Raw genomic sequence first — 14,987 nt, 5'->3', positions numbered from 1 at the left:
CAACACCAATGGTACAAAGCCATGGTGGGCTCAGGACGCTGATGTGGGAGCAGGAGTCAAGGCAGTGGCACCCAACTCTACTAAGGGCTGTGGCCTTCTTCGCCACCACACATCTGCGGATTCCAGTTTCACCAAGGAATGTCCTTGACGAGGCAGTAAGAATTATTGTCTTGTTAAATCTCCCCCTGAGTGCCTATCTTTTGACTATTCTGTGCAACAGAATGAGAAGTACACAGAAAACACGACGATTGCCCTCTACAGTACAGTGGCTGTCTCGAGGAAAAGTACTTGTATTTTTGGGTTGGGACCTAAATCAGCCACCGTTTTCATGGAGTATCATTCTGACTTGAAAGACAGCCTGACAGACAATCACATATTCATATTTGGGTATTTGGCAGGCATTTCTTCAAAAATAAACAAAATGAGCCTGCCGCTTCAAAGAGAACGCAAATTTGGGGAAACTTGTATCTGACACCGTGAACTTGACAGCTTCCTGATGCTTACAGACTTTTCTGATGAAATTGGTGGTATTAGCCATATGGGTGTTTTTTTTTTTTTAATGTTGATAACAAATGTTATCTAATGGTTTAGAAGATTTGCAGAGTCAATAAAACAATATTTTCCAAATGACAAATGCATGACATTGCAAGATCCTGCGTGGGTTTAAGATACACTTGAAGTTCAAGACAGACAGGGATTTCAATAGGACAGACTATGAGAAGATTTTTGGATAGATTCGGGTTACGCATCACAGTTGATCTTTAGGAAATTCCCACTTGCTGATTTTTGGTATAATGTCGAAAAGAATATTCACAATAATTTGAAAAAGACCACGCTAAATACTCCTGTCTTTTCCAACTGTATATCTCCATGAGGCTGGATTGTCTTCGTATACTTCGACCAGAAGTACATATCTCAACAGATCGAATATAGAATAAATAATGAGAATCTGGCTATCTTCCATTGAAAAGACTTGCAAAAATGTAAAAGAACATCATTCTTCTCCTAAGTATTTTTGTTTTGGAAAGCACAAATAACTTTTAAAACTAAAAATAACATTGTTAACGTGCAATGGGTTGGCTATTGTTCTTTTTAAAGGAATAAATAAATGTGTTTTAATTTCTCAGTTTTAATTTTTAACATGATACATACAGATAAACAAAAATATAGCTATAAATAAGTGTAAATTTTTTTTAAAGATTTTATTTATTTATTTGACAGACAGAGATCACAAGTAGGCAGAGAGGCAGGCAGAGAGAGAGGAGGAAGCAGGCTCCCCACTGAGCAGAGAGCCTGATGTGGGGCTCAATCCCAGGACTCTGGGATCATGACCTGAGCCAAAGGGAGAGGATTCAACCCACTGAGCCACCCAGGCACCCCAAGAGTGTAAATTTTTTGATAAATAAGTATTCAGCTATAATCTGCATAAATAAAAATTTTTCCTGGGTCATGAGACCAAACATCTGAGAAGTGTTGCCTTAGAGGTGGTTATTAACCAAAATCCATGGATGAAGGGACTGAGGTGTGGAGGTAGGTCACACAGCCCACGGGACGTGACGCCAGGATCCAAGCTTTGCTTACCCACCACACAGGGCTGCCTAGCAATATGTCAGCAAACAAGGGAAATGCCTTTCAAAGGAGAGAAAGATCTGGAAGGAGATTGTGTGGGTCCCAAAGAGATAGCAAGCACATCTGAATTGGGGTGAGAGGTCGGCATAAGGAACTAGGGAAAACCTCTCAGAACAGGGGACACCTGAGCTGGGGTTTGAAAGACAGGTAGGATTTTGATAATTCAAAAATTATGAGAGACTCCATGAGTCAGTTTGTTTTATCTCAACAAAGTCTAGACTTGGGATCCATAAGGACAGTCTGATGGACTCTGGCTATTGAAAGGTAGGACCTGCTGCAACCAGTCTCAAGTTCAGGAGTCACTGGCTCCTTCCACTGGTGTAGACTTGGCAGCTGCCAGTGAAGCTCTTCTGCACGTATTATTTCATTTGATCTCTGTAAAAGCTCTGGGTGGAAGGCTGGCGAGTGTCACTGTTCCCCTTTCACAGAAAAGGAAATTGAGGCTCCAGAAGGTTAAGAAACTGATCACTGTGGTTAGTCAACTCCATTGTGGAGACTGATGATTCAGGAGGCAAGGGTGGGAGGAAAACTGTGGTTACTGTATATCCTTTTGTGCCTTGAGTTGTTTTTTTTTTTTAAGATTTTATTTATTTATTTGACAGAGAGAGATCACAAGTAGGCAGAGAGGCAGGCAGAGAGAGAGAGAGGGAAGCAGCCTCCCTGCTGAGCAGGGAGCCCGATGCAGGGCTCGATCTCAGGACCCTGAGATCACGACCCGAGCTGAAGGCAGAGGCTCAACCCACTGAGCCACCCAGGCGCCCTGTGCCTTCTGAGTTTTATACTTTGCAGGGACTAACAATTCAAGCACAGACATGAAATGGCTTTTATAAATGAGGTCACATAATTTTCCCAAGGGCACAGAGCTAAGAAGTGGTGGAACTAGGATTCCAACTCCAAACGTTGGGTTCCTGAACCCACATCTTAACCATAATGCTTTCTGCTCTTCTAGAATATGTTATTTTCCAGTTTTAAAAACTAGGAAACATGGACATAAAAACATTATTATCATTATTAATAATAGAACTGGAGGGGCACCTCGGTGGCTCAGTGGGTTAAAGCCTCTACCTTTGGCTCAGGTATAGTCCCAGAGCCCTGGGATAGAGCCCTGCATCAGGCTCTCTGCTCAGCAGGGAGCCTGCTTCCTCCTCTCTCTCTGCCTGCCTCTCTGCCTACTTGTGATCGCTGTCTGTCAAAAAAAAAAAAAAAAACAAATCTAAAGTAATAGAACTGGAAAGAGGACTTTGTGAGAGGCTGAGACTTGCACCTGTCAGGAGCTGCTTTAGTGTAATCAATAATGGGAAGTCAGGCCAGTTGAAAGGGGAGGGGACATCCTTGGACATGAGAGAAGGACAGCTCCTCTTCAGCCCCACCTGATCAGTGGTCAGGTGAGAGACAACTGACCACTGACACCCATGGTAGGGGGTGCAGTTCACCAACTCATTAGCTGGTCCCTTCTGACACCCATGGTGGGGGGTGAGTTCAGCAACTCATTAGCAGATTCCCTTCTGTCCTGTTAACCACCCTCTGGACTTGACCCTCCCTTTCCCCACTTCTCCTTTTTTTTTTTTTTTTGAGAGAGAGAGAGAGAGAAGGAATCCTTGTTCACAAGTGGGGGTTGGGGGTGGAAGAGGTAGAGGGAGATAATTTTTTTTTTTTTTTAAGATTTACTTATTTGAGAGAGAGAGCACGCCTGAGCAGGGGTTGGGGCAGAAGGAGAGGGAAAGGGGAAGCAGACTCTGCTGAGTGGGGAGCTCGATCCCACAACTCCAAGATCACTTACGACCTGAACTGAAACCAAGAATCGGGCCCTCAACCAACTAAACCACCCAGGCACCCCGAGGGAGAGAATCTGAAGCAGGTTCCATGCTGAGCGCAGATCCTGAACCAGGGCTTGATCTCACAACCCTGAGATCACAACCTGAGCTGAAATCCAAAGCCCAATGCTTAACTGCCTGAGCCACCCAGGCACCCCCATTTTTTTACAAGATTTTTTAATTTAAGTAATCTCCACACCTAACCTGGGACCCATAGCCCAAAGACCAAGAGTTGCAGACTCCATGGAATGAACCAACCAGATGCCCCTGGACCTGACTGTTTTCACTTGTGACAGAGTGAATGTGTTTCTGCTCCTGGAAACCAACCAAATCTGACTGAGTTCCTGCCTTAGGCACCTGCTGGGCCATTCACTTCACTCTTGTACTTGATACGCAACTTTGGCTGGGATTACTGCCACAGCCTCCCAGCTGGTCTGCCTATTTCAGACCTTGCTCCCTTTGCTTATTTTCCATGCAGCAGCCCACACAGGAGATTCTGCTAAGCTGTCAAGCAGATCATGTCATTCCTTTGCACAAAATGCCCTAGTGGCTTCCTCTCACTCAGAGCAAAGGCCAAAACCCTTCCTACAGACTGCAAGACCCTGAACAATCCGACCTCATTTCTCACTATGCCTCCCTCACCCAACAACAACCCTATGGGCCTCCTTACTCCCCAAACACCAGCAATACTCCTGCCCCAGGGTCTTCACACTTGCTGTTCCCTTTGGCTGGAGCTCTCTTACTCCGGAGACCTGTATGACTCACTCCCTCACCTCCTTAATTTTTACCAAAGCATCATCTTCTCAGTGAGGCCTTCCACTCTGGTTGAAATTAAACCTCCCAACATTCAAAATCTTGCTTTATTTTAATTTAATTTAATTTTTATTTATTTATTTTTAAAGATTTTATTTATTTATTTGACAGAGAGAAATCACAAGTAGACGGAGAGGCAGGCAGAGAGAGAGAGAGAGGGAAGCAGGCTCCCTGCTGAGCAGAGAGCCCGATGTGGGACTCGATCCCAGGACCCTGAGATCATGACCCGAGCCGAAGGCAGCAGCTTAACCCACTGAGCCACTCAGGCGCCCTAATTTTTATTTTTAATGTAGCACAGAGTATCATGAAACACACCGTAGATTGTGTGTTTATTCTAAGTCCTCCTTTACTATCATATAAGCTCTACGAAGATGGAGATTTTTGTCTGTGTTGTTCTTTGATGTACCTTAGTTATCAAGAGCAGTGAGTGCTCTCTAGTGTGTGCTCAATCACTGTATGTGGGATTAATGCATTATCTCATTTAATCTTCATGACAACCAGGAGAGGAAGGTCCTGTCACCTCTCATAACCCATGGTTAAGTGGCTATGTACTTGTCGAATAAGCCCAAAGAACTTGGCTTATTGGATCAGAAAACTTTCCCTACTGATCACTTCAGTAGGTGTTTCACTTCCGAAGGGGTAAAACTATGACTCAAATGAAAATATGTCATCCGGACAGGTCAACATCAACATATCATCAGTCATCAATACCTCGTCAAAAACTCATTTATACACTGTAATCAACTTATTGGATTTTTTTTTCTTTTACTTCTACCATGTGGATAAGCTAAGAGCTGTGAGAATTCCCAAGATGAAGCAAAAACATAGAGTTATGGAGATAATGGTTAAGATACTATTGATTCATAAAGATACTCAATCAGAAAGAAAGCAGGAAAATGAACAAAGTAGAAAACAGGGGTGCTTGGCTCATTCAGTTGGTAGAGCATGAAAATCTTGATCTCAGGTTTATAAATTTGACCCCCACACTGGGGTAGAGATTAACTAAAAATAAAATCTTTTAAAAAATATAAAAAGAAGGGGTATCTGGGTGGCTCAGTAGGTTAAGTGTCTGACTCTTGATCTCGGCTCAGGTCTTGGTCTCAGTATCTTGAGTTCAAGCCCTGCACTGGGCTCCAAGCTGGGCATGGAAACTACTTCACAAAAGAAAAAGAAAAGTAGAAGACATATAGTAAGATGATACATTTAACCCCAAGTGTATTGATATTTACATAAAGTAAAATAGTCTAAATATTCCAATTGAAAGGCAGAGATTGTCATTTTATTGAAAAAGAGAAGGAAATCCACTTTATTTTTTCTCTATGTTTATTTGTTTATTTATTTTTAGTAATCTCTACACCCAATGTGAGGCTCAAACTTACAACCCTGAGATCAAAAGTTGTGTGCTCTTCTAACTGAGCAAGCCAGGTACCCAGAAGTCCACTTTAAACATTAAGATACAGATACAGTAGAAGTGAAACAATGGGAAACGACATACCACACAAACACTAATCAAAAGAGAGCCAGATTGTGAAGATGGTTTCATGGGTGTATGCATATATCAAAATTTATAACCAAATTATATATTCTAAATATGTGCAATATATTACATGTCAATTATATCTCAATAAAGCTGTTAAATTAAAATAAAACTTGGGGTTCCTGAGTGGCTCAGGCAGTTAAGCATCTAACTGTTGGTTTTGGCTCAGGTCATGATCTTAGGGTAGAGAGACTGAGCCCCACGTCGAGTTCTGTGCTGGGCATGGAATCTGCTTAAGATTCTCTCTCTCTCCTGCTGCCTCTCCTCACCCCCTCTCTCCCTCTCAAATAAATAATTAAATAAATAAAACTTAAAAAAGAATGAACAGGGGCACCTGGGTGGCTCAGTGGGTTAAAGCCTCTGCCTTCAGCTCAGGTCATGATCCCAGGATCCTGGGATCGAGCCCCACATCGGGCTCTCTGCCCAGCATGGAACCTGCTTCCTCCCCTCTCTCTCTGCCTGCCTGTCTGCCTACTTGTGATCTCTGTCTGTCAAATAAATAAATAACAAATAAATAAATCTTAAAAAAAATGAACACTGAAGCATTAAAAAAAAAAAAAAAGCTAAAAAAAAAAGATAAAGCTCTACACCCAGTGTGGGGCTTGAACTCATGACCCTCCAAGATCAAGAGTTGCGGGGCGCCTGGGTGGCTTAGTGGGTTAAAGCCTCTGCCTTTGGCTCATGTCATGATCCCAGGGTCGAGAGATCGAGTCCTGCATCAGGCTCTCTGCTCAGCAGGGAGCCTGCTTCCCTCTCTCTCTCTGCCTGCCTCTCTGCCTACTTGTGATCTCTGTCTGTCAAATAAATAAATAAAACCTAAAAAAAAAAAAACAAAAACAAGAGTTGCATGCTTTACTGAGGCAATCAGATGCCCTGAAGCAATTATTTTAATATTAAACAGAGTACACTTCAGAATAACAAATATTTCCAGGGATAAAGAGGGACCTTTCAAATGATAAAGGATCAATTCATCAAGAAGACATAATAATCCTAAATGTATATAAACCTAATAGAAGAGCTTTACAACATATCAAAAAATAAAAGGGAGAAATTGGAAAATCCAAAATTATAGTTAGAGATTTCAATACTTTTCCCAGTAATAGAATAAATAAAAAATAAGAATATAGAACAACTTGATCTAATTGATACTTATACACTTAAGGACAGTATTACTTAATTAAGTTCCTTTATAGTGCACGTGAGAAACAGTCAACAAAACAGACATATTCTGGGCCATAAAACAGTCAAATAAATGTAAAGTGATTGAAGTGAATCAGAGTATATTCTCTGATCACAAAAGACTTCAACTAAATACCAATGAGAAAGATTTCTGGTTAATTTTTCAAATATTTGGAAATTTAAAGAACACTTTTAAAGAAATCTAGAGTCAAAAATACCCCAAACCACAAAAAATCCAAGGGACATAAGGACATACTGTGAATTGAGTAAAAATATAACAGATCAGAATTTGTGGGACACAGTCAATGCAATGCTTAAAATAAAACTCATAGTGGGGAGCCTGGCTGACTCAGTAGTACATGTGACTCTTGATCTCAGAGTCATGAGATTGAGACCCACGTTGGGTATAGAGCTTACTTGAAAAAAAAGATTTGGATATGTCAATTGTATCTCAATAAAACTGAAAAAAAAGTTACAAATACTCACAGCATCAAACACATATTAAAAAAATTAAAGGATCTCAAATCAATAAACTAAGTTTGCACCTTAAGAAACTAAAAAAGGAAGAGCAAATTAAATTAGCCCAAAAGCAGGAAACAATGATAATGTGGAGATTAATGAAATAGAAAATGAAAAAGCAGATTAATGAAGCAAACAATAGAGAAAATTAATGAAATCAAAAGCTGGATCTTTGAAAAGATGAATAAAATTCTTAAACATCTAGATAGCCTGATCCAGAAAAAAGAAAGGAGACATAAATTATTTCTATAGGAGGGGTGCCTGGGTGGTCAGTTGGTTAAGCATTTGTCTTTGGCTCAGGTCATGAACCCAGGATCCTGGAATCAAGCCCCAGATCATGCTCCGTGCTTGGCAGGGAGCCTGCTTCTCCCTCTGCCTGCCACTCCTCCTGCTATGCTCTCTCTCTGTCAAATAAATAAATAAAATCTTTTAAAAAAACTTATCAATCAATCAATCAATCAATCATTCCTGCTGAAGTATGAGACTTACATATTGAAAACCACAAAACTGGGGTGCCCAGTGGCTCAGTCATTAAGTGTCTGCCTTCAGGTCAGTTCATGATCTCAGGGTCCTGGGATCCAGCCCTGCATACGGCTCCCTGCTCCGGGAAGCCTGCTTCTTCCCTTTCCCATTTTCTTTGCTTGTGTTCCCTCTCTTGCTGTGTCTCTTTCTGTCAAATAAATAAATAATATCTTAAACACACAAACACACACAAAACAATGTTGAAAAAATTAAACAAGACCTAAACAAAATTGAAATCTACTCCATGTTCATCGATTGAAAGAGTCAATATTGTTAAGCTAGCAATACTCCTCAAACTGATCTACAGGTTCAGTACAACCCTTGTCAAAATTCTATTGGCCCCTTTTGCAGAAATGAACAAACTGATCCTAAAATTCAAGGAACTGAAATAACCAAAATGATTTTGAAAAGGAAGAACAGGGGCCGCCTGGGTGGCTCAATGGGGAATCTGCTTCCCCTCTACACATCCCCCCACCCTCTGTCTTGTCTCTCTCTCTCTCTCTCTCAAATGAATAAGTCTTAAAAAGAAAAAAAAAAGAGGGGCGCCTGAGTGGCTCAGTCATTAAGCATCTGCATTCAGCTCAGGTCATGATCCCAGGGTCCTGGGATCGAGGCTTGCCATTGGGGCTCCCTGCTTGGCGGGAAACCTGCTTCTCCCTCTCCCACTTCCCCTGCTTGTGTTCCCTCTCTCACTGTGTCTCTCTCTGTCAAGTAAATAAATCTTAAAAAAAAAAAAAAAAAAAAGCCAGAAAGAAAAGAAAAAGGAAGAACAAAGTTGGAAGACAAACATTTCGTGATTCCAGAACTCACTACAAAACTATCATAATTAAAGCAATGTGGTATGGACAAAGGATAAACATGTCTATCAATGGAATAGAGCTGACCATCCAAAAATAAACTTATACTTCTATGATCAGTTCATTTTCTATAAGGTTGTCAAAACCACTCAATGGGGGAGAAATACTCTTTATAACAAATGGTGCAGAGATAACTGGATATTCACATTCAAAATAATGATATGGAATTCTTATGTCACCCTATATTAAAAAGTTAACTAAACTAGACCAAGGATTTAAATGTAATAGGTAAAACGATAAAACTCTTAGATATGTGCTTGTGATCTTAGATTATGTTGTAGTTTCTTTCTTTTTTTTTTTTTTTTAAAGATTTTATTTATTTATTTGTCAGAGAGAGAGAGAGCGAGAGCGAGCATAGGCAGAGTGGAAGGCAGAGTCAGAGGGAGAAGCAGGCTCCCTGCAGAGCAAGGAGCCGGATGTGGGACTCGATCCCAGTACGCCGGGATCATGACCTGAGCCGAAGGCAGCTGCTTAACCAACTGAGCCACCCAGGCGTCCCTGTAGTTTCTTTTTTTTTTTTTTTTTTTTTTTTAAGATTTTATTTATTTATCAGAGAGAGAGAGAGGGGGAGCAAGCACAGGCAGACAGAATGGCAGGCAGAGGCAGAGGGAGAAGCAGGCTCCCTGCCGAGCAAGGAGCCGGATGTGGGACTCGATCCCAGGACGCCGGGATCATGACCTGAGCCGAAGGCAGCTGCTTAACCAACTGAGCCACCCAGGCGTCCCTTTTTTTTTGTTAAGTTTTTTTTTTTTTTTAAGATTTATTTATTTTGAGAGAAAGAGCAAGCAGGAGGAGGGGCAGAGGGAGAGTGAGAAGCCCAAGCAGACTCCCTGCAGAGCAAGAAGCCTGATACAGGGCTTGATTCCATGCCCCTGAGATCATGAGCTCAGCTGAAATCAAGAGCCAGAGGCTCAACCAACTAAGCCACCCAGGCACCCCTATTCAGTAGTTTCTTAATTATGATACTAAAAACGCAAGCAACCAAAGGGAAAAAATTAAATTATTATGCATCAAAGGACACTATCAAAAATGTGAAATCACAACCCACAGAATGTGATATTTGCAAATCATGTATCTGATAAAGGTCTAATATCTAGAATACATAAAAAACAACTCAACAATAAAAAAGACAAACAACCCAATTTAAAAATGGACAAAGGATTTGAACAGACATTTCTCTAAAGAAGATATAAATATGGCTAAGTCATTAATCATTAAGGAAATGCAAATCCAAACCACAACGAGATACAACTTCACATGCACTAGTATGACTATAATAAGAAAATGGAAAATAATAAGTGTTGACAAGGACATGGAGAATTCGGACACCTCATATATTGCTATCAGGAGTATAAAATGGCCCAGCCATTTTGAAAAACAGTCTGGCAGTTCCTCAAGAAGTTAAACAGGGTTACATATGAACTACTAATTCCACTCCTACCCAAGAGAATTGAAAATACATGTTCCCATGAACTTGTACATGAGTGTTCATAGAGGCACTATTTGTAATAGCCAAAACCAGGAAACAACTCGAGTCCATCCTGATACATGGATAAACAAAATGTGGTATATCCATGCAATGGAGTATCATCCAGCAATAAAAATGAATGAAGTACTGATACATGGTATCCATGGATGGATCTTGAAAATATTATGCAACGTAAAAGAAACCAGACACAAAAAGCCATGTATTATATTATTTCATTTCTATAAAGAATCCAGAATAGGCTAGTACATATAAACCAAAAGAAGAAGTGGTTAAACAGAGAATGGGGGAAAGAGGAAATCGGGAGGTATGAGGTTTCTTTTTAGGAAAATAAAAAAGTTCTAGAATTAGATAATGGTAATGGTTGCACAATGTTGTGAAGGTAGGAAATTCCACCAATTTATATACTTCATGATAGTTAAAATGGTGAATTTCATGTTACATGGAATTTATCACAATATAAAAATTATTTTAAAGTAAATTGATTTAAAAAAAAAAAAATCTTCCCACAAAGGAAACTCCAGGTCCAGATGGCTTTAATAGCAAAGCCTACCTAACATTTAAGGAAGAAATAAGATCAATTCTACACAAACTCCTTCAGAGAATGGAAGAAAAAGGGCCACTTCCCAGTTCATATATCAAGGCCAACACTATCCTGATATCCAAGTCAAACAAAAGATTTGATTAGAAGATTAAGAAGAAATGAATCTCTAAAGTACATAGACCCTTAACAAAATTTTAGCAAATTAAATCTAACAGTAGATAGAAAGGGAAATGAGGCATGTCCAAATCAGGTTTATCCCACAAATAAAATGTTTATTTACCATTAAAAAATTAATGTAATTCCCCATACTAGAACAATTTTTTTAAAAGCCTGCATGATCATCTGATTAGAGTCATAAAAATTTTGACAAAATTCAAAAGCCATTCAGTAAGCAAGTAATAGAAGGGAATTTCCTAACTTGATAAGGACATCTTTTTTTTTTCTTCCTTTGGGTAGGTGCCACAGTGTGGAGCCCAACACAGGGCTTGAACTCACAACCCTGAGATTAAGACCTGAGCTGAGAATAAGTGTCAGATGCTTAACCAACTGGGCCACCTAGGTCCCTTGAAAAGAACATCTTTTAAAAAAAAAACTTTGGGAGGCCCAGATGGCTCAGTAGGTTAAGTGTCTGCCTTCAGCTCAGACATGATCCCAGGATCCTGGAATCAAGCCCCTTTCTCCTTGCTCACTGGGGAGCCTCCTTTTCCCCCTCCCTGCCTCTCCCCACTGCTTGTGCTCGCTCTCTTGGACAAATAAATAAAATCTTTAAAACAAAACAAAAACAAAAAACTTTAGCTAGGGGTGCCTGGGTGGCTCAGTCGGTTAAGCGCCTGACTTTTGGTTTCGGCTCAGGTCATGGTCTCACGGTCATGATCTCATGGCTGTGAGACTGAGCCCCAGCGTCTCCAGTACAATGTGGAAAAGAAGTGGTCAATCAGACATTTTTGCCCTTTACCCTTTACCCAATCTTTGGAGAAGAGCATTCAGTCTTTCAGCATTAAGTATTATGTTAGCTGAAAATTTTTACTTTTTAAATTTTTTGAAGATTTATCTATTTAAGAGAGAGAGAGAGAAAGAGAGCGGAGTGGGGGGAGGGACAGAGGGAGAGAATCTTTAAGTAGACACCCTGCTGAGAGTGGAGCCCAGGGTGCGTGGCTCAACCAGGGGCGTGACCCCATGACCCATGAGATCACAAGCTGAGCTGAAACCAAGAGTCGGATGCTCAACCGTCTTGGCTGAGACATCCAGGTGTCCCTTACCTTGAAAATTTTATGAACACCCAGTTAAAGGGAGAGATACACCATGTTTATGGATTGATAGACTCAATATTGTTAAGATATCAATTCCCAGGGCGCCTGGGTGGCTCAGTGGGTTAAAGCCTCTGCCCTCAGCTCAGGTCATGATCTCAGGGTCCTGGGATCAAGCTCCGCATCGGGCTCTCTGCTCAGCAGGGAGCCTGCTTCCCCCTCTCTCTGCCTGCCTCTCTGCCTACTTGTGATCTCTCTCTGTCAAATAAATAAAATCTTAAAAAAAAAAAAGATACCAATTCTTCTCAAACTAAGCTATTGGTTCAAAACAATTCCAATAAAAATGCCAGTTGGCTTTGTTTGTTCAGAGAAATTGAGAGGGTGACTCTAAAATGTATGTGGAAATTAAAAGTATGTAGAATATTCAAAACAATGTTATGAAAGAAGAAATTTAGAGGACTTATGATATCTGATTTCAAGACTTATTACAGGGGCACCTGGGTGGCTCAGTCGCTTAAGCGTCTGCTTTTGGCTCAGGTCATGATCTCAGGGTCCGGTTCCCTGCTCAGTGGGGAGTCTGCTTCTCCTTCTCCCTCTACCACTCCCTTCACTTGTGTGCTTACGCTTTCTTTCTCTCTCTCAAATAAATAAAATCTTTTTTTAAAATATATATTTTTAGGGGCGCCTGGGTGGCTCAGTGGGTTAAGCCGCTGCCTTCGGCTCAGGTCATGATCTCAGGGTCCTGGGATCGAGTCCCACATTGGGCTCTCTGCTCAGCAGGGAGCCTGTTTCCTCCTCTCTCTCTCTCTGCCTGCCTCTCTGCCTACTTGTGATCTCTCTCTGTCAAATAAATAAATAAAATCTTTAAAAAATATATATATATATATTTTTAGATTTTTTGTTTACTTATTTATTTGACAGACATCACAAGTAGGCAGAGACAGGCAGAGACAGAGGGGGAAGCAGGCTCCCCGCTGAGCAGAGAGGCCGATGCAGGACTCGATTCCACGACCCTGAGACCATGACCCGAGCCGAAGGCAGTGGCTTAACCCACTGAGACACCCAGGCACCCCTAAATAAAATCTTTTAAAAAATAACTTCATGCAAAGCTACATAATCAAGACTGTGGTATTAATATAATGGTAGACATATAGATGAACAGAATATTATAGAGCTCAGAAATAGACCAAAACATCTATAGTCAGCCAACGTTCTTACAAAAGCATAGGTTATTTACTGGAGAAACAATAACATTTTCAACAAATGGTGCTTGAACAACTTTATATCCATATGAAAAGCGCTAACTTCACCCATTACCCCACATCATATGCAAAAGTTAACTCAAATGAATCCTAGAAATACAAGTTTTTTATATTGACTTTGTATCCTATGACCTTGCTAAGGTCGCTCGTTAGTTTTGGCTAAGGAGATGGGCAGGCAGGACAGGAAGGAGAGTGGAATGGGGGTCATGCTTGGGGCTGCCTGATTTAGATTAGGTGGTCAGGGAGAGGTGACATTTGAATAAATTTGAAAAAGGCAGGAAAACAAGCTGGGGACAGCCAGGCATGGACCTCTCTGAGAGGGGAGTTAGTGTCTCCCAAGGCTGCCCGGAATCTGCACACACACTGGTGATGGGAGCAGAAGCTGGGGGTTGAGCCCAGGTGTGCCCCTCAGTAACAGCCTGCGGGAAGGGGCTTCTTTGGGCTGGGGGAAATGCCTGCCGTACTTCTGTGCACCCAGACTGATGCTAGTAGCCGGTTGACAGCCTAGGGGGCAAGAACCTATTGTCTGGGTAGCATGGGGCAAGGAAAGTCACTTGTCACTTCCCTGGGTGGCAAGGACACCAGCACCCTAGCTGGGGACCCACGAGCCTCCCTGATGTCTACTGGAACACAGCTTGTGTCACAACATGGGACTTTATATATTTATTCCCTTATTTGTCATCTGTCTGTGTCATGGTCTCCTTGGGGACAGAGACCCTCGAAAAACAAGCAAGAGACCCCAGTTTCCATGTTATGAGCAATCTGACAAGCCCCCTCCCTTCCCCCTAACCCTGTGAGTCCCCAGGGATTCCTGGGGAGGAAGTCAAAGTGGAGGGCCAGATGCCGGAGCATACAGGTGGTTCAGGCTCTGGGAACACACTTGAGCGGGGGTGATTCATAGTTCTCGTCCCACACAGTGAAACTGGAGACTACGCTGCACATTCCTTTTTCCCATAATTCTCACAACTGCTCTACTCTACTTTTGCCATTTCCCAGATGAGGAAGACCTAGCTTAGAGTTTAGGAAATTTCTCCAAGGTCCCATGGCTAACAGCTTGCAAAGGTGCTTCTCTCCAGTAGCCGGTGTCTTTCTTTCCGTGCTTGTGCACACCGGCCAGTGTCTTTCTTTCCATGATTGTGCACACTGGCCAGGACGCCTGGCAGGCTGAACTTCAAAATGGAGCTCGAAGCCGTCGGCGTTTGTCACAGAGAAGGTGAGCTCGGATAGGCGTTCTGAGAGGCTGTTGGCTCCTCTCAGACACCAGGAAGCCTTGGGAAGGAGAGGGGACTGGCTGAGAGCCTGCTTCACGTGTGAGCAGCCATCCTGGCCCATAAACACGGCTACTCTGAGGATCCCACTGGGGCTGGCCAAAGACCCCAGACACAAGGGCAAATCCATTCATTTGGAGGGAGGATCCCATAACAAACGGAATCATCAGCTGAAGGACCTAGCTTGCAGCACCTGTGAACTCACGGGGTGGGGGGGACGACAGCCCACCTAGGGAGACATCAGATACAAAGCTGGGGCGGACTCACAGTAGGTGCTCAATCTCTGGTTGCTGTTATTATAACAGAGACT

The 14,987-nt window shown here is 41.9% G+C and overlaps 1 long non-coding RNA gene across 4 annotated transcripts in view; it reads right to left on the bottom strand.

Annotated features, from left to right (window-relative positions):
- The window catches only part of LOC309866349, a 38,875-nt gene that overhangs the window by 16,765 nt on the left and 7,123 nt on the right, over positions 1–14,987 (bottom strand). The window contains exons 3-4 of one of the 4 annotated variants that reach the window (XR_014312588.1): positions 7,981–8,161; positions 1,236–2,125 (exon numbers count right to left, since the gene is read on the bottom strand). The exons of 2 other annotated variants lie outside the window; for them this stretch is intronic. This is a non-coding gene — a long non-coding RNA (uncharacterized lncRNA). Of the gene's footprint in view, positions 1–1,235; positions 2,126–7,980; positions 8,162–13,361; positions 14,679–14,987 lie in introns of those variants that run through there. One more of the 4 variants, XR_014312589.1, reaches the window with a different exon arrangement.

Source organism: Mustela nivalis (assembly GCF_964662115.1).
Source record: "Mustela nivalis genome assembly, chromosome: 6".
NCBI lineage: Eukaryota > Metazoa > Chordata > Mammalia > Carnivora > Mustelidae > Mustela > Mustela nivalis.
This window is presented reverse-complemented; position numbering and strand designations above follow the sequence as displayed.